Here is an 18,926-nt window from a genome sequence, read left to right as displayed (position 1 = left end):
CTCGTTTTACAAGTGACGTGTACATTTATAAGCTGATTTTCAACCTTGTTTTTAGCTGTAACATAATTACAATTATTGTTAAAGGAAATCTCTCTTCATTTTATCCTGTAGCCAAATCTGTATGTGGCCTTGGACCAGAATATCCTAACTAACCTCTGAATAACAACCAAAGTGAATTTTTATTAGTTTAAATATTTGTGTTCTCTTGTTCCTTTGGTGATCCATTTTTAAAGGTCAATACTTATTGAATGAACCTTCCTGGACTCCACACAGTGCAAGATCAGGTAATTGATTTAGGTCATACTGCCATCTTGTGGATATACAGTATAATTTCGTGTATTGATTATTGACTCAAATTCTCTTGTGGCGCACTAAAGAAACATGAGCACTTCCTTTCTTCTATAGAAATAAGATAAAGGAAGAGAGGGTGAGCGATAAGCACATGGAGACGTGACACCGAAGCAGAAAGATCGGCTACTCCTGGACTATAATGCAGAAGACCGGAGAGTATGAAGTTGAGTACTCGGTAGTCGTTGATGATGGCATATGCTCCTCATGGGGCGACTAAGCAGTCTATTCTAATTCCAGTCTTTCCAGTCTTATTGCTCAGATCCCCACCATTCAGCTTTACTCCCTGTCTGTAACATGAATGAGAGACCATGCTGTTACCCTAAAGACCATGGGTATGTTTTTGCTGAAAGCCATATAAGGCTCTGATTTCCCTGACCTCTGTGTTGAAGAGTTTACAAACCCCTGCATTATCTCTGACTTATTTGAATATACTATTCTCTTACATTATGTAATTTACTTGTCAGTCATTTTCTTTTCCAGAACCGGAACACTTAATTGTGATCATATCTTCAACAAATTGAACTTTGATGGGACACTGAGCAAAGGATGTTGGTGGGTTACTAGGCTTTCTGGCTCTAACAAGGTATGTTTGGAGTCCCTGATGAGTCCAGTGAGCCTCGCCCAGTGAGAAGGTATGACTGCTGAGCAGGCTCTGGTCTGGTCTTGTGTGTTTGGCTGGGCTTGTCTGATCCAGAAGGAAATACCACCCACGTTAGTTGACCTCTTCCTCGATCCTCCACTACGCCCAGATTAGGTTGTGCTGAGTTACAGGATATGCAGCATTCAGTCGACCATCCTTAATTGAATAATAATTGTGAAACATTAAAGTTATTATTTTTAGATAAAACTATACTAAATATATTCATGTCACCAAATAATTGATTAAAACACACTGGTCTACAGTAGCCTCAGCAGCACTCTGTAGGGTAGCACCATGGTGTAGCTGGAGGACGGCAAGCTGCTTTGTAAATGACATCGCCGAAGTCAAGAATCGGTAGGATAGTCAGTTTTACGAGGGTATGTTTTGATAGCATGACTGAAGGATGCTTTGTTGCGAAATAGGAAGCCGATTCTAGATTTAATTTTGCATTGGAGATGCTTAATGTGAGTCTGGAAGGAGAGTTTACAGTCTAACCAGACACCTAGGTATTTGTAGTTGTCGTGGTAAACATTAAGTGTTGGGCCACCACGAGCTGCCAGAACGGCTTCAATGAGCCTTGGCATATATTCTAAGTGGCTGGAACTCTATTAGAGGGATTCGAAACCATTCTTCCTTGAGAAATTCCATAATTTGGTGTTTTATTGATGGTGGTGGGAACCGCTGTCTCAGGCTCCTCCCCAGAAGCTCCCATAATGGTTTAAATTGGGTTTAGACCTGGTGACTAAGATGGCCATGACATACGGTTTAGATCGTTTTCATGTTCATAAAACCCTTCAGGGACCACTTGTGCCCTGTGGATGGGGTATTGTCATCCTATGGGCTGGGGGCATAGCAATGGTGGCCAAAATAATGGGCAACTGGGCATGCCCAGCATTTTAATAGATGACTTTAAGCGTGATGGGATGTGAATTGCTCAGGAACCACACCTGTGTGGAAGCACCTGCTTTCCATATACTTTGCCTCCTTAATCACACTTTAGCGTTAAAGTAAATTATTTCGCCTCTATGGCCTATTTATTGCCTACCTTCCTACTCTTCTACATTTGCACACACTGTACATAGATTTTTCTATTTTTTTTTAAATATTTGTCGCACTGTTTTGCTTTATCTTGGCCAGGTCGCAATTGTAAATGAGAACTTGTTCTCAACTGGCCTACCTTGTTAAATAAAGGTGAAATAAAAATAAAAAGTGTTTCCATGATTTTGGCAGTTACCTGTACATATACACTACCAGTCAAACGATTTAGAACATCTAATTGAAGGGTTTTTCTGTATTTTTACTTTTTTCTACATTATAGAATAATAGTGAAGACATCAAAACTATGAAATAACATGTATGGAATCATGTAGTAAACAAATTGTTAAACAAATAAAAATATATTTTAATTTTGAGATTCTTCAAATAGCCACCCTTTGCCTTGTTGACAGCTTTGCACACTTTGCAGTCTCTCAACCAGATTCATGAGGTAGTCACCTGGAATACATTTCAATTAACAGGTGTACCTTGTTAAAAGTTCATTTGTGGAATTTCTTTCCTTCTTAATGCGTTTGAGCCAACCAGCAGTGTTGTGACAAGGTAGGGAGGTATACAGAAGGTAGCCCTATTTGTTAAAAGACAAAGTCCATATTATGGCAAGAACAGCTCAAATAAGCAAGGAGAAATTACAGTCCATCATTATTTGAAGACATGAAGGTCAGTCAATACGGAAAATGCCGAGTTTCTTCAAGTGCAGTCTCAAAACCCCTGTGTCATCGATGGCCGCCCAGCGTACACGGTGAGACGCCTCCTGAGGGTTTGACCACGGGGCAGGGGTTTCCAGTACCTGGTTGACTGGGAGGGTTATGGTCTGGAGGAGAGGTGCTGGGTTCTCGCTAAAGACATCCTGGACCCGGCCCTCATCGCCGAATTTCACCCCCAGCACCCCAGTCAACCAGGTATCTGCCAGGTGGAACTCCGGGTGGCGTCCCTAGAGGGGGGAGGTACTGTCACGCCTTGATCTGTTTCACCTATCTTTATGATTGTCTCCACCCCCCAGGTGTCGCCCATCTTCCCCATTATCCCCTGTGTATTTTCTGTCTGTTGCCAGTTCTTTGTTCAAGCCTACTAGCCTTTTGTCTCAGCTCCTGACGTTTTCTCTTCTTCATCCTCTTGGTTTTTGACCCTTCCCTGTCCTGACCCTGTACCTGCCCAACTGACCACTCTGCCTGAGCCTGCCTGCCATCCTTTGTTCCATCTCTGGATTTCCGACCTCCGCGTGACCTGAACCTGCCTACCGTCCTGTACATTGGCCTCTTCTGCATTATCGACCCCTGCCTGCCTTGACCTGCCATTTGCCTGCCCCTGTTACAATAAACATTGTTACTTCACACAGTCTGCACTTGGGACTTACCTTGGTACCTGATAGAGCGACGGTTGCTGATAATGGGCCTATGTAGATATTCCATTTAAAAAATCAGCCGTTTACAGCTACAATGGTCATTAACAATGTCTACATTGTATTTCTGATCAATTTGTTATTTTAATGGACAAAAAAGTTGCTTTTCTTTCAAAAACAAGGACATTTCTAAGTGACCTCAAACTTTGAACGGTAGTGTGTGTTTTCTCTACAACAGGTTATGGTCAATGTCAGACTGCAGTGAAATCTAACAGTTTAGCTCCCACAATCTTCTTATCCATTTCTTTCACCCAATCATCAGTCATGTAGTACATGTTGAGTGCCCTTCTCTATAAGCATGCTGAGCCTTTGGTCTAACACCATTTTTTTCCCCCCAGAAGTTTGCTAAGAACTGGCAGCAAGCTGATTGGTCTGCTGTTAGAACAAGTAAAGACCGCTTTACCACTCTTAGGTAGCGGAATGACTTTAGCTTCTCTCCAGGTCTGAGGACCAATACCTTCCTCTAGACTCAGATGAAAGACAGGAGTGGCCATAGTCAGCTACCATCCTCAGTAGCCTTCCGTTTCAGTTGTCAATGCCAGGAGGATTGTTATTGATCAAAAACAATCCTTTTTACACCTGTCCCAAAATAACTTTACAAAGTTCAAACTTACAATGCTTTTCTTTCATTTGTTTATTTTATGCATGAATACGATGGCTCACTATTCGTTATTAGCATTCCTGCTTAAGTTTGCCCACTTTGCCAATGAAGTAGTCATACAAATAATTGGCAACATCAAAAGGTTTTGTGATGAGTAAGCCATCGATGAAATATGTAGTTGAATTTGTCTTTCTGCCCAAAATTTCATTTAAAGTACTCAAGTTTTTTTTCTCCAGAATTCTTTATATCATTGATTTTTGGCTTCATAATACAGTTTCTTGCTCTTAATTTCTCAATTTGCAGTAAGTCAGCCAGTCCGATCTGTAGCCAGACATATTAGCCACTCCTTTTGCCCCATCTCTTTCAACCATACAGTTTTTCAATTCCTCATCGATCCATGGACCCGTAACAGTTCGAACAGTACATTTCTTAACAGGTGGCATGTATGTTAAAACATTGGAAGAAGCTATGTCATAAATTCATCAAGTGCAGCGTCTGGATGCTCCTTATTAATCGCATCAGACCAACGTCAGCCACAAGAGTCACAGCAAAAACTTTTTGTATGATTCTATTTTAGGCCCAGCTTTTGAATCCTTGGTTCTCCTAGATATAGCATCCAATTACTGCATCCAATGGTTACGGAAACCACTTTAGAACCGAGTTCTACAGTATTAGTAAAAATGTGATCAATACAGGTGGGTGATCTTGTTCCTGTAGTGTTTACAGGCAATGGTTACAGTGAGAAGCTTCCTCTTGAGCGGAAAGCTTGATGAAAACCAGTCAATATACATGTCCCCAAGAAAGTAGACCTCTCTGTTTACATCACATACACGATCAACCATTTCACACACATTATTTAGATACGGACTGTTAGAACTTTGTGGCCTATAGCAACACCCCAAAAGAAAAGGCTTTAGATGAGGCAGGTGAACCTGCAGCCACAACACTTCAATAACACTTGACATGAGATCATCTCTAAGAATTATTGGGATATGGCTCTGAATATATTATATATACAAAAGTATGTGGACACCCTGTCAAATTAGTGGATTCAGCTATTTCAGCCACACCCGTTGCTGACAGGTGTATAAATTTGAGCACACCGCCATGCAATCTCCATAGACAAACACTGGCAGTAGAATGGCCTTACTGAAGAGGTCAGTGACTTTCAATGTGGCACCGTCATAGGATGCCCCCTGCCCTGGTCAACTATAAGTGCTGTTATTGTGAAGTGGAAACGTCTAGGAGCAACTGAGCCGTGAAGTGGTAGGCCACACAAGCTCACATAACGGGACCGCCGAGTGCTGAAGCACGTAGAGAGTAAAAATCCTCTGTCCTCGGTTGCAACACTTACTACCTAGTTCCAAACTGCCTCTGGAAGCAAGGTCAGCGCAATAACTATTTATCGGGAGCTTCATGAAATGGGTTTCCATGGCCGAGCAGCCGCACACAAGCCTAAGATAACCATGCACAATGCCAAGCGTTGGCTGGAGTGGTGTAAAGCTTGCGACCATTCAACTTGTTTTTTTTTTTATATTGGTGTGGAAGAACTTGACTGGCCTGCACAGAGTCCTGACCTCAACCCCATTGAACACCTTTGGGATGAATTGGAACGCCGACTGCGAGCCAGGCCTAATCGCCCAACATCAGTGCCTCAACTCACTAATGCTCTTGTGGCTGAATGGGAGAAAGTCCCCGCAGCAATGTTCCTACATCTAGTGGAAAGCCTTCCCAGAAGAGTGGAGGCTGTTATAGCAGCAAAGGGGAACCAACTCCAAATTAATGCTCATGATTTTTGAATGAGATGTTTGACACGCAGGTTTTCAATACTTTTGGTCATGTGGTGTGTGAATATATAGCAACACCTCCCCCATAAGCATTCCTGTTTCTTCTACAGATGTTATGTCCTTGTACTGCTACTGTTGTATCATCAAAGGAATTATCTAAGTGAGTCTCAGAAATGGCTAATATATTTATGTTTTCTGATATTAGAAAGTTATGGATTTCATTGACCTTATTTCTAAGTCTACATATATTAATATGGGCTATTTTCAGCCCTTTCCTGGGTAACTCAGAGATAGACATAATATGGAAAATAACAAACAAGTGTGTGTGGGGTTAAAGCTACAAACCCATACGCTTGGCTCTCTTGTCCCTTCCAGGCTTTTGGGAGGGAGGGTGGACAAAGAGCCTTTTACATCGGATGTAAGCAATGTCCCCACACTTTTGGCAGCTTTCATGGCCGGGATAAGTTCTTTTCTATTCTGGCGCACAGCTTCAGGATAGTCCTTGTTGAGGAAGATGTACGTTTCCCTCAAGTTTTTGTCTCTTTCCAGAACCTCTTCCTTGTCCTTGAACCTCAGGAACAGCTACTATCGGCCTGGGCCTGTCACCTGGGCCGGTGGTGGGTTTTCCTGTGGGCGCTCTCCATCTCAATCTTCCTGTGATCTATCTTCAGTTTCTCCAAGATAATTTCCTTCACTTTGTCCTCAGACTCCATCCAGGTATCGTGGAGATTCTGCAATTCCGTCTACATCAATGTTGTTCTGCCTTGATTGTCCCTCGAAATAATCTGATTTCATTGTCATTGTTATCATGGATTCACATACAGAATTAATGTACTCTCTCAATGACTTAAAGATTGTTGTCATCTTGCTGTTTTCAGTGGCCATGATGGTGAGCATTTCCCCACTGAAGTCGGTTACAACGCCAAACTGCAGTCAGGTCAAGACCCTGGTGAGGACGACGAGCATGCAGATGAGCTTCCCTGAGACGGTTTCTGACAGTTTGTGCAGAAATTCTTCGGTTGTGTAGACCCACAGTTTAATCAAATGTTCGGGTGGCTGGCCTCTAACACTCCCCCAGGTGAAGAAGCCACATGTGCTCACCAGGTCCTGGGCTGGCGTGGTTACACGTTGTCTGCATGTGTGAGGCCTGTTGGACGTACTGCCAAACTCTCTAAAACGACGTTGGAGGCGGCAACAGCTCTGGTGGACATTCCTGCAGTCAGCATGCCAATTGCACGCTTCCTCAAAACTGTGACATTGTGTTGTGTGACAAAACTGCACATTTTACAGTGGCCTTTTATTGTCACCAGCACAAGGTTCACCTGTGTAATGATCATACTGTTTAATCAGCTTCTTCATATGTCACACCTGTCAGGTGGATGGATTATCTTGGCGAAGGAGAAAGGCTCACTTACAGGGATTTAAACAAATTTGTGCACCAAATTTGAGAGCAATACGCTTTTTGTGCATGTGGAAAATGTCTGGGATCTTTAATTTCAGCTCATGAAACATGGGACCAACACTTTACATGTTGGCTTTATATTTCTGTTCAGCGTTATAGCCAGTGTAGCATGCACAACAGACAGCCTGACTCATAAACAGTCACTAGTTTGTCATCACCACTAGATGGCACTGTGCACAAGATGTTAGAACAAGGAGGATTTTTGGCTTGGAAACCGGTGTACAGTAATAGGCTGCAGGCCGATTCCTTCAACTGAGAGAACTTATATTTGAAGTGTTCCCTGGAGATAAAACGTATTAGGAACATACACCATGTTCAGATTTAGTCATCGATTCAAAAGTGTTTAGATTTTTTCCATTACTGTTTTCACCATTTATGTAACATGAGGCTGATGGACAATGAATTAATATAATATTATTCCCAGTATTGAATTGGAATTGGCCTGAGGACAGGACCAGAAGTGGTCAGCCAAGGACATCTGTGATTTCTGCTGTCCCCAGATCTGCCGCTTGGCTGCCTCCACTCAACCTACTGTCACACATAATAACCTAATGTCACTACACAGTCCCACAAGTACTCCAACAGATAGTATTTGACCTGGACGTGAGAGATCATTGAGATTTTTGAAAGATGCTTCAGTAGACTGTAACACCATACAGTAACGTTACATTTCTTCACAAGTCGACTGAGGTTTTTTCATATTTTTCCCAATGTATGACGCCCATGTACATATGCACAAGAAAACACACACTATACACACACACACACACACACACACACACACACACACACACACACACACACACGTTATACACACACTATACACAGTACTCTCTCTCTCTCCCTCTTAAAGCAAATACAAAAAACTACAGGGCGGATGAAAATCCCTGAAAAAAGGCCCTATTGATGGGAGTTTCTCAAGAGGAGTTTGTGGTTGGCTGCCCTGCCAGGACCTGAGTGGAATCAGGCCATTCTACACTGTGTGCCATTACAGACTCAGAATGAGCCTATCAAATATGCACAAACGTGCTCAAAACAGTTTTCAATGTGTTGAGGTGCTCAGCTGAGCAATCTGGAGTCTGCGTAGGCGTCTTTGACTGTAATTTACCCCAATTACCCCATTAGAAATGGGCTAATTTCTCAGCTTCTCAGAACCAGCAGTATCAACATACTAAGGGAGAGGGATACACATTTCTGCCGTTTCTGAGAAAGAGCTCTGACTGAATCTTGTGGGATAGCTTGTAGGCATGTTGAAGAACATACATGAAGGATTTGAGTGATTCAAAAAATATTAGATAATGGTGGACAGGTTCTGTTTATCAGGCGCACAACCAATTCATGTTTTACTCCTTGTGTAAATCCCTTCTGTGCTTGGGCCGACTTACAGCAAATGTCATCAGTATGCATCGTCAACGGGGAAGAAGGATTTTAAGGTCACAGCTGTTCGCGGCGGAGGACTATGGAGCAGGGCATGTAGGGTTGCTCTATGATCTTGTGCAAACTGGGCAGCTCTTTGTCCAGAATAACAGAAGGCCTTCAGAAGCCTTCTGACCAGAATAGAAGAAGCAATCCTGTCAGGGCAGCAGATCTTGCAGAACACAGTTCATGTGAGTCAGTGTGTGTGGGGTTGGAGGCCTGGGGAGTTAGTGGGGCTTTAATGCTAATCTGCTGCCATCTCCTCGTGGCCAGCTGCCTGGAACGTTCCCCCACCGCTCACTAAATGCTTACCTAATGCTCCTCACCTCATAATGCTGCTCACCTCAACACAATGTGCATAAACCTGTGTTGAGGTGAGCAGCATTCCATGGGCTGATATGACGTCACATGGTCTCAGTGACTCCAGGGGAGGACAACAGCAGATGCCGGACACCTTGTCTTTCCAGGAAGTGGGCTGTGGACCCAATGACCAAACCCCGGTCCTAAACGGGTTTAAACTCCCTAACCTCTCTACACAGATCTCTTTGAATATAGCAATGAAATTAGCATACAGAGGTTTAAAGTAAACCATCCACCCTCACTATGCAACATAATACAATATCACACCATCAAAAGTCATAAGTCAATCCCAATTAGCCAATTACAGGAATCAACACCTGTGAACTTAACATATATTTCACTGACACACATTGTGTCCCTACTGGATTACAGGGGACAGGGACGGAAGCCAGAACAGGGTGTCCATCTCACCTTACTGTAGTAAAGCTATTGAGTTCGATGTGGCCTAGTTCCATCTTAGAGCCAGATATCCTTTCCCCTTAAGGCTGTGGCACCAGCTCCCTGTCTAAGTCTTGAGCCCCCTGCCCTGCCCTGCAAGCCAGCCAAACACTCCCAACAACCAACAACACAAACAACATTAATAACATCCCCCGTAATGAAACAGTTGCCCCAGGCCAAATAAAGCTTCTCCTCACCCTCTATCCCGGCCCTATGGACCAATGAGGACGCTGCGCATTGGCTCCTGCTCTGACGCCAACCCTAACCAACTCCAACACCCTCTGAGCTACTGATAGCCAGAGGCTTAGGAGAATCCTGAGGTCCCTGGATTCATTTGCTAAAACTCTGCCAGCTAATCTGTTAATGCGATTGTTTTTAATAGGGTGACGGTGTATTTGTCTGTAGAATTAAGGTAGGCCTGCATCCCAAATGGTACCCTATTCCCTATGTAGTGCCCTACTTTTTTTACCTGAGCCTGGCCGAATGTAGCACACTACGTATTGAGGAATAGGATGTCATTTTGGGATGCTCAGAGTGCTGTGGTTGGGGATGTGCTGCTGTTTCCAGGATACTGCGAGACCATTGGGTAGAATGGGCCCGTAGAGGGTTACATTCTTGAGGGGAAAACAACATAATTGCAACTGGCCTAAATATTTCTCCACAGACCGCATGATGGAGATAGTGGAAAATGTACAGGTAACTGCCCAAATAAAGGAAACACCAACATAAAGCGTCTTAATAGGGCTTTGTGCCATCCCGAGCCGCCAGAACAGCTTCAATGTGCCTTGGCATAGATTCTACAAGTGTCTGGAACATGACGCTAAGCATGATGGGATATTAATTGCTTAATTAACTGAGGAACCACACCTGTGAGGAAGTACCTTCTTACAGTATACGTTGCCAGATCGCATTCATTTTCATTCTGTGTTTTTTAGACTGTGGTGAGGGATTGAATTTGATTGATGCTTGCTTTAAGGGTCTATTCCATCACCATTTTATATGGTGCTCTTTTTTTAATGTTTCTGTACATGCAGTCTGTTATGTTAATTTCTATTGAGGTTGTGTAAGGACGGGAAATAGCAGCATATGTTTCTGTTGGAGTCCTGGATATTGATGGCTTCCCCAGTGGACCTTTCTACTCCCAATGGGCAGTATCCTCATTCGTGCACAGCATTTAATTTAATTCACTGTGTGTGTGTGTGTGTGTGTGTGTGTGTGTGTGTGTGTGTGTGTGTGTGTGTGTGTGTGTGTGTGTGTGTGTGTGTGTGTGTGTGTGTGTGTGTGTGTGTGTGTGTTTTAAGAGTTATTCAGTAAAGTCCTACCATGTCAAAATTCTTTCTGCAGTCTTGTGGTTGTTTTTCTCAGAGAAAAAAAAGTCAGTCTAACCCAGCAGTCAGCGGCGGCCATTTGACAAAATGTCTGACAACCGTTTGAGTCAACATAACCAGTCTAGCTTAGCCAGAGCCGTCCGAGGCACGGTTCTGCGCCTACTTCCAATTCGTTTTCCCAGCTAGTATCCCCTCTTACATTATCTATCTCTGTTTTCTGTTTCTCCTGTCCTGTTCTGTCAGTGGACAAGGGAGGAGGAGGGGGGAACATAAACTGTATGTGTGACTTTGTAGAGCATATCCCAGTTCTACCAGCAGGAGTCGGTGTGCTCTCTCTCTCTTTCTTTCTTTCTTTCTTTCTTTCTTTCTTTCTTTCTTTCTTTCTTTCTTTCTCTCTCTCTCTGTCTCACTCACTCACTCACTCGCTCTCTCTCTCTCTTTCTCTCTCAGCCCTTTGGCAGAGAGGAGAGGGTGAAAGGGGGAGAGGGAGAGGGGGGCTGGGGGCAGATGTGGGTGCCACGTTTGCATCACAGTACTGTAATACTATTCACAGCCAAGCTGGCATTTTTGCTGCCTAACTTTTAATCTGAGGATTCCTGCTCGTTACTAAACGCTCAATGTATAATCCCACTGACCAGAAAGACTCTTATTCATTCAAGTTAAGAGAGAGAAGAAAAACATTATAATTCCAACATTCAATAACATTAGGCCCAGACCTACTACCCGTGGGAATGGAACAGTGGCTGCACTGTTGCTCACGCTTTTCTATAGGACAAAACACAAATCACCCAAGACTGTGAAAAAAAAGTCAGTCTAACCCAGCAGGCGCGGGCGGGCATTTGACAAAATGTCTGACAACCGTTTGAGTCAACATAACCAGTCTAGCTTAGAGGTGGCTGCTGTTTCGGACAGAGAGCGAGAGCAATAGTAAGAAGAGGGAGAGAGAGGAGAAAGAGAGGAGAGAGGAGAGAGGGAGAGAGGAGAAAGACAGAGAGTAGAAAGAAGGAGAAAGTAGAAAGAGGGAGAGAGTATAAAGAAGTAGAGAGTAGAAAGAGAGAGAGAGATAGAGGAGAAAGAGAGAGAGAGGAGAAAGAGAGAGAGAGAGTAGAAAGAGAGAGAGTAGGAACCACATGCTTGACTTGGCTGTGGCCTTGAAGTATTTGGGTTTTTCCAACTGATGATGCCCAAAACCTCATGATTAAGTCATGCTATTTTGAAGAAAAAAGGATGAAACAATATATTCTGAGAAGAGTTGCCAGACAGTAGTGAATTCAGGGAATTCAAAACCCAAAGATTCCATCATTACTCTATTCAATGAAATTCAGCTTCAATCTACTTTCCAATCTACCGTCTTACCTGCGCTAAACATCAAGATACAAACAAAAACAGTTCATTCCCAGCATATTGCAATCTTGGAAGTTTGAAATGCTTTGGTGTTAAATCAGAGTGAGGGCACATAACTTTGGCAAAAATAAGATGTTTTGAAGAAATATTTATTTGACAAGAGAATAACAACTTTAATGTAGTCTACTGCCCAAACATTTCCTTCTTCACATGTTAACATAGAGAATGTGCTCTAACTTTGGCCGTTTTAAACACTGATTTGAATGCAAAGCATACTGTGCTCTCTCACTGGTTGAATTAACCTGGTTTCCACATCATTTCAACCAAAAAATGAAACGTGATGATGTTGAATGAATGTGGGAAACTGAATGGATTTCCAAAAAGTAATCAATGTGAGGGAAATTCATTTTTTTTTCACTCAACTTTTAACCTAAATCCAATCACATGGTGATGATTATCACATATATTTTTTTACGTTGAATACACGTTATTTGACCGTTAAACCAAGACATTGAACTGACATTGAACTGACATCTGTGCTCAGTGGGCTGCTTACTCGACAGCTTTCCTTCTTCTGTTTGTAGTGTGAAGTTGCCCTGGATACAAGGTCATCGAAATAGAGGGTTAATGACAATACTAGTGCAGGGAAGGAGGCAGGAATAAGGATTGGGTCAGGGAGGTTCAGTCTTCAGTCTGGGCTGTAATGTGAGACACTGAAGAAAAAACAGAATCATCAGCACATTCCTCTCAGCCTGGGGTTAGACTGAAAAAAAAGACCACTAACTGTTCATGTACGTGGTTTCTCAGCTTGGTCTTGATGCATAAACAAAAAGCCAGGGGATTTACTGGTCCAACAAGAGAGGTTGGGTGGGGTTGGGGGGCTGTAATCTCCAACCCTCAGGGGTAAATTACCACAGTTTCATCACCTTGTCAGGTAATTATGGTAATCCGTTTAAAACACTCTGATATCAGGCATAACAGGGAATAAACAGGAAATGGGAATAGTTTTACGAATGCAGTATTTTTCCAGACTAAGGGCAGCCAAATTCACAACGAGAAAGCTATCTCAGAAACCTTTTTGGAAATACTGGGCAGCTATTTGAGGATATTTTACCAAAAGAAAGTCCATGATAGTTTCACAGGGTATTTTATTTTACACTGAACGAAAATATAAACGCAAAATGAAAAGTGCTGGTCCCGTGTTTCATGAGGTGAAATTAAAGATTCAAGAAATGTTCCACATGCACAAAAAGCTTATTGCTCTCAAATTTGTTTACACCCCTGTTAGTGAGCATTTCTCAATTGCCAAGATAATCCATCCACCTGACAGGTGTAGCATATCAATAAGATGATTAAACAGCATGATCATTAGACAGGTGCACCTTGTGCTGGGGATAATAAAACACCACTCTAAAATGTGTCATTTTGTCACAACACAATGCCACAGATGTCTCAAGTTTTGAGGAAGCGTGCAATTGGCATGCTGACTGCAGGAATGTCCACCAGAGCTGTTTCCAGGGAATTGAATGTTCATTTCTCTACCATAATCCGCCTCACAACCGCAGACCACGTGTAACCACACCAGCCCAGGACTTCCACATCCGGCTTCTTCACCTTCAGGATCATCTGAGATCAGCCACCCGGACAGCTGATGAAACTGTGGGCTTGCACAACCAAATAATCTCTGCAAAAACTGTCAGAAACCGTCTCAGGGAAGCTCATCTGCACGCTCATTGTCCTCACCAGGGTCTTGACCTGACTGCAGTTCGGCATCGGAACCGACTTCAGTGGGCAAATGCTGACCTTCAATGGCTACTGGCACGCTGGAGAAGTGTGTTCTTCACGGATTAATCCCGGTTTCAACTGTACCGGCAGATGGCACACAGCATGTATGGAGTCGGTTTGCTGATGTCAACGTTGTGAACAGAGTGCCCCATGGTGGCAGTGGGGTTATGGTATGGGCAGGCATGAGCTATGGACAACGAACACTATTGCATTTTATCGATTGCAATTTGAATGCACAGAGATACTGTGACGAGATCCTGAGGCCGTTCATCCGCCGCCATCACCTCCATGTTTCAGCATGATAATGCACAGCCCAATGTCGCAAGGATCTGTACACAATTCATGGAAGCTGAAAATGTCCCAGTTCTTCCATGACCTGCATACTCACCAGAGATGTTATCCATTGACCATGTTTCGGATGCTCTGTATCAATGTGTACGACAGCGTGTTCCAGTTCCTGCCAATATCCAGCAACTTCGCACAGCCATTGAAGAGGAGTGAGACAACATTCCACAGGCCACAATCAACAGTCTGATCAACTCTATGTGAAGGAGATGTCTCGCTGCATGAGGCAAATGGTGGTCACACCAGATACTGACTGGTTTTCTGATCCATCTTTTTTTAAAGGTATCTGTGATCAACAAATGCATATCTCTATTCCCAGTCATGTGAAATCCATAGATTAGGGCCTAATGAATTTATTTCAATTGACTCATTTCCTTATATGAACTTTAACTCAGTAACTCAATTGTTGAATTTATTTTTGTTCAGTGTAATACACATCCTAGTGGTCCTCATCAATCACGTTCCTCTCACAATGTACATCCTGGCCATAATGTTTTGGCTTTGGGCTGTGAGGACAGCTTCACCACAGTGAGTGGGGCTAGACTGTGATTTATGCTGATAGAGGCCTGGGAGTCATTTATGTTATCTGGAGAAGTGCTGCCAGCCTCCGGCCAAAACCTCATCTCTTATCAGCAATGCGTTTTCTCACCCCCGGGAGAGGAGGGGCACGGCCCTGGCCTGCACCCTCTTCCACATCTCCTGTAGTTAAAAAAAAAATGTATATATTTAACCAGGCAAGTCAGTTAAGGACAAATTCTTATTTCCAACGATGGCCAAACCCAGATAACACTGGGCCAATTGTGTGCCGCCAAATCACGGCCAGATGTAATGCAGCCTGGATTTGAACTAGGTACTGCAGTGACACCTCTTGCACTGAGATGCAGTGTTTTAGACCACTGCGCCACTTGGGAGCCCCAAGTGTTCTGTGAGACTATAATGCAATTATATAGCTGTAACTGCTTATTGCTCAATATTCCCAAGAAGGGATTTCATTTTGATGATGAATATTCCCATAGCCGTAGACCAGCATGAACAATACGTTTTCTGGTCCGAAATGTCTTCTGATCTTCATGAGAAAATAATAATTGTGTAATTAGCTGGAAGTACAATTACACATGTAAACAAAGTTGCATGGTTAACATTGCATGGTTAAAGTTGGGTGGAAATTATCGTTATTTTTGGTATACAATTGAAGCTCTGAATGAATATGCGGTCCTTGACAATGAGATGTTCCAAGGTTACACAAACAACCTCTTTGGGCCCTGTGAATGTGACATGTGAAGTGACCACAACTCCATATCATAGTTATCTAAATGACATAGTGGTTCATACAGAAGCTGCTGAATGTGTGTGTGTGTGTGTGTGGCAGAAGTAGAGGGTGGGCCAGTCCCTGGGGAGGCCTGCCTCTCCTATCCAAATGTTCTGGGTGGAGCACCAAAGAGCATGTTCAAATGGGGTCAGTGACTGCTTCTTTTACAACACAGAGCCTCTCATAATTCCCATCATTTAAAGGCTTGCTGTATTTCATTGTACTTTACATAGAGTTTGTTGGCACAGTCTGAGAATTATCCTATATGTGTCATTTGTCTGGGGTGAGAGAACTGTCTACAGTATTGTGGTACGTTAAGCTTATTACCTGCTCTGTTTGTGACGGTGTAATAAAACTCACAATCACTGCAGTAGAAGGCATGTGGCTGTAGTATTACTGGTGAATCAGAAACAAAGTTGTAAATGTTTCTTCCCTCCATAGTGGTGCTCTCCCTGCTGGCCTGTCTGAGCTCCTCTGTCTGTGAGGTGAGGAGGGCAGCCACAGCCACCCTACAGACCCTGGCCCAGGTGGACAGCTCTCCCTTTCACCCCACCATCGACAGGCGGGTGAGGACCACCGAGGAGCATCATCGACCTCACTCCAGCACCATTGCTGACCTCACTCACCTCAGCCAGGTCTCTCTCCCTCTCCCACACACACACTCCATAATTCATATACTGTCTACACACACACACACACACACACACACACACATACATGCACACACACATGTGTGCACACACACACATAGTCCATAATTAATATACTGTCATATACAGCCCATAATGTCCATACACACCATCATATACATATATATTTATATTCTGGACTCTGACATTACTCGTTCTAATATTTCTTAATTCCTTTCTTTACATTTTTCAGATTGCGTGTATTGTTTTATGAACATTGGCATTTAGCCAAACCCACGAGAACTTCTGCAAAATATGTGTACGCAACCAATAACATTTTTCATTGGATTTTGACACACACACACGTAAAAACAACCCATTAGTCACATATAAAAGCTTGGAAGTCAACCTTTATTAATACTGTTAAAAAAAACATTGAACACATTAATGTCTTTCCATACTTGTTTCAGTACTCCCATTAATACATGTAAAACAATGGTTAACATGTAAAACAATGGTTAACATGTAAAACAATGGTTAACATGTAAAACAATGGTTAACATGTAAAACAATGGTTAACATTTAGCATCTCAGAGTTTTTTCTCTCTCAGAACACCACTCCACAAAGGTCCTAATGGTCATTCTGAAGCAGAGATAAAAAAATAAAAAAACAACATAATAATGAGGTGTATATAATGTTGTTGCTTGCTCCTCTAACTACTGTATGTCATTGCTTGAGTGGGGTGATGTACTAATAAAAGCCATCAATCCAGTCAATGAAATGGAGGGCTTTCATCATTGTCAAAAAGCAGAACTTTTATATTACACTTGGGTGCCTTTTTAGTTTTATTTGTGCTATTGTACCAATAAAAACAAAGTAAATGTATGCACCTCTTAATCATCATCATCATCATCATCATCATCATCCTCCCACTTTCAGCAGTGCTACAAGATATCAAAGGAATATAGTAACTCAATGGTATTATAGTACATAATCGAATGAAGTACATTATACAAAGAGAGTAGAAAAATCTAAGTAGAAAAATCCTGAAAGGTACCGAGTGTAAAAAGCTTCTAATAGTGTTCCTCAACCTTTGTCTGTACCAAGGACTGGCATGCTGTAGTTCTTCCTCCTTTGGGGACTTGATTGAATCGGTGTTGGTTCGTAGAAAAATTCCTCCGATTTCACCATGTTTTTAATAGCCTTTAGATAAAGTACAGTTGCACTAAGGAAGCAATATTCCATGACCTAGTGCCGGACTATAGACCAATGGGGTTGAGAAACGCTGTCGTATGAAGTTGCGTGAATAGTTTGTTTACATGCACAGTGTGTCAGTGGACACCTTTGTCGTATTCAAGTACCCTCCTCTAGGTCTGGGGGTTAATAAATTAGAGACGTGGTGAACTGCCCTGCAGTTGCAATGTGATTGTGGTCAAAAACAAAAGGTAAACGATACAAGGTATCAAATTAGTGTAGTTCTGGGAATGTAAAAACATGATGACAGAACAATGACCTGACTTTGGTTGTTTCATTTGAGAGGTTCATGAGTCAAAAGGGATAAAAAACAAATGAACGAAAGAAAACTAAAATAATGCCATATCTGAACTGCATTCAATGTGCACAATTACCAATATTAACTTAGGTAAACCTGGGTTCACCCTCAGATATTGACCAACAAAGTGTTTAAAAATGCCAGATTTTGTCGATACACATCTCCTATGCTATGTATGATTTTCCATTTACTAATCAAAAAAATATACACATTTTACACGTTCGGTCCATATCAAAAGTATCTCAGTGTCAACTTACGCTTATATGCTTATGGCTTCCGGCAACACTACCAAATGGGAGTAATGAAAATCGGTTTCTCAATGGGAATATGGACTAACTCACATGGGCTAAAACAAGTGGTGTAAAGTCTGTGTGTAAAAATACTTTAAAGTACTACTTAAGTAGTTTTTTTAGGGGTATCTGTACTTTACTTAAACTGTTTATATTTTTGACAACTTTTACTTTTACTCCACTACATTCCTTATGAAAATAATGTACTTTTTACTCCATACACCCAAAAGTACTAGTTACATTTCGAATGCTTAGCAGGACAGACAAATTGGGCCAATTTCATCAAGAGACCATCCCTGGTCATCCCTACTGTCTCTGATCTGGAGGACTGACTAAACTCATTTGTTCTTTTGTAAATTATGTTTGAGTGTTGGAGTGTGCCCCTGGCTAGCCGTAAAATAATAAAACAAGAAAATCATCAAAAGTAAAACATTTACTTTTGATACTTAAGTATATTTAAAACCAAATACTTTTAGACTTTTACTCAAGTAGTATTTTACTGGGTGACTTTCACTTTTACTTGAGTCATTTTCTATTAAGGTATCTTTACTTTTACTCAAGTATGACTTCGTTACTTTTTCCACCACTGGCTAAAACTGAGTTGAACTAATTTGGACATCAGAGAAAAAAACATAATCAAGCCCTGTTGTGTGACCCCCTAAACAATTTGCCCTTATGAAATCTTTCAATGTACAAAAGAGAGATCTAAAAAGCTATATGTAAATATTCACAAAAGAGAGATGCAAAAAGCTAATCTAGATTGGTTTGACAGCAGGTTCGTCATACTAGAAAAAATCCAATCCTTGTGGTTGAAAGTAAATCGACTCAGTGAT

Source organism: Oncorhynchus tshawytscha, linkage group LG24 (assembly GCF_018296145.1).
Source record: "Oncorhynchus tshawytscha isolate Ot180627B linkage group LG24, Otsh_v2.0, whole genome shotgun sequence".
NCBI lineage: Eukaryota > Metazoa > Chordata > Actinopteri > Salmoniformes > Salmonidae > Oncorhynchus > Oncorhynchus tshawytscha.
This window is presented reverse-complemented; position numbering follows the sequence as displayed.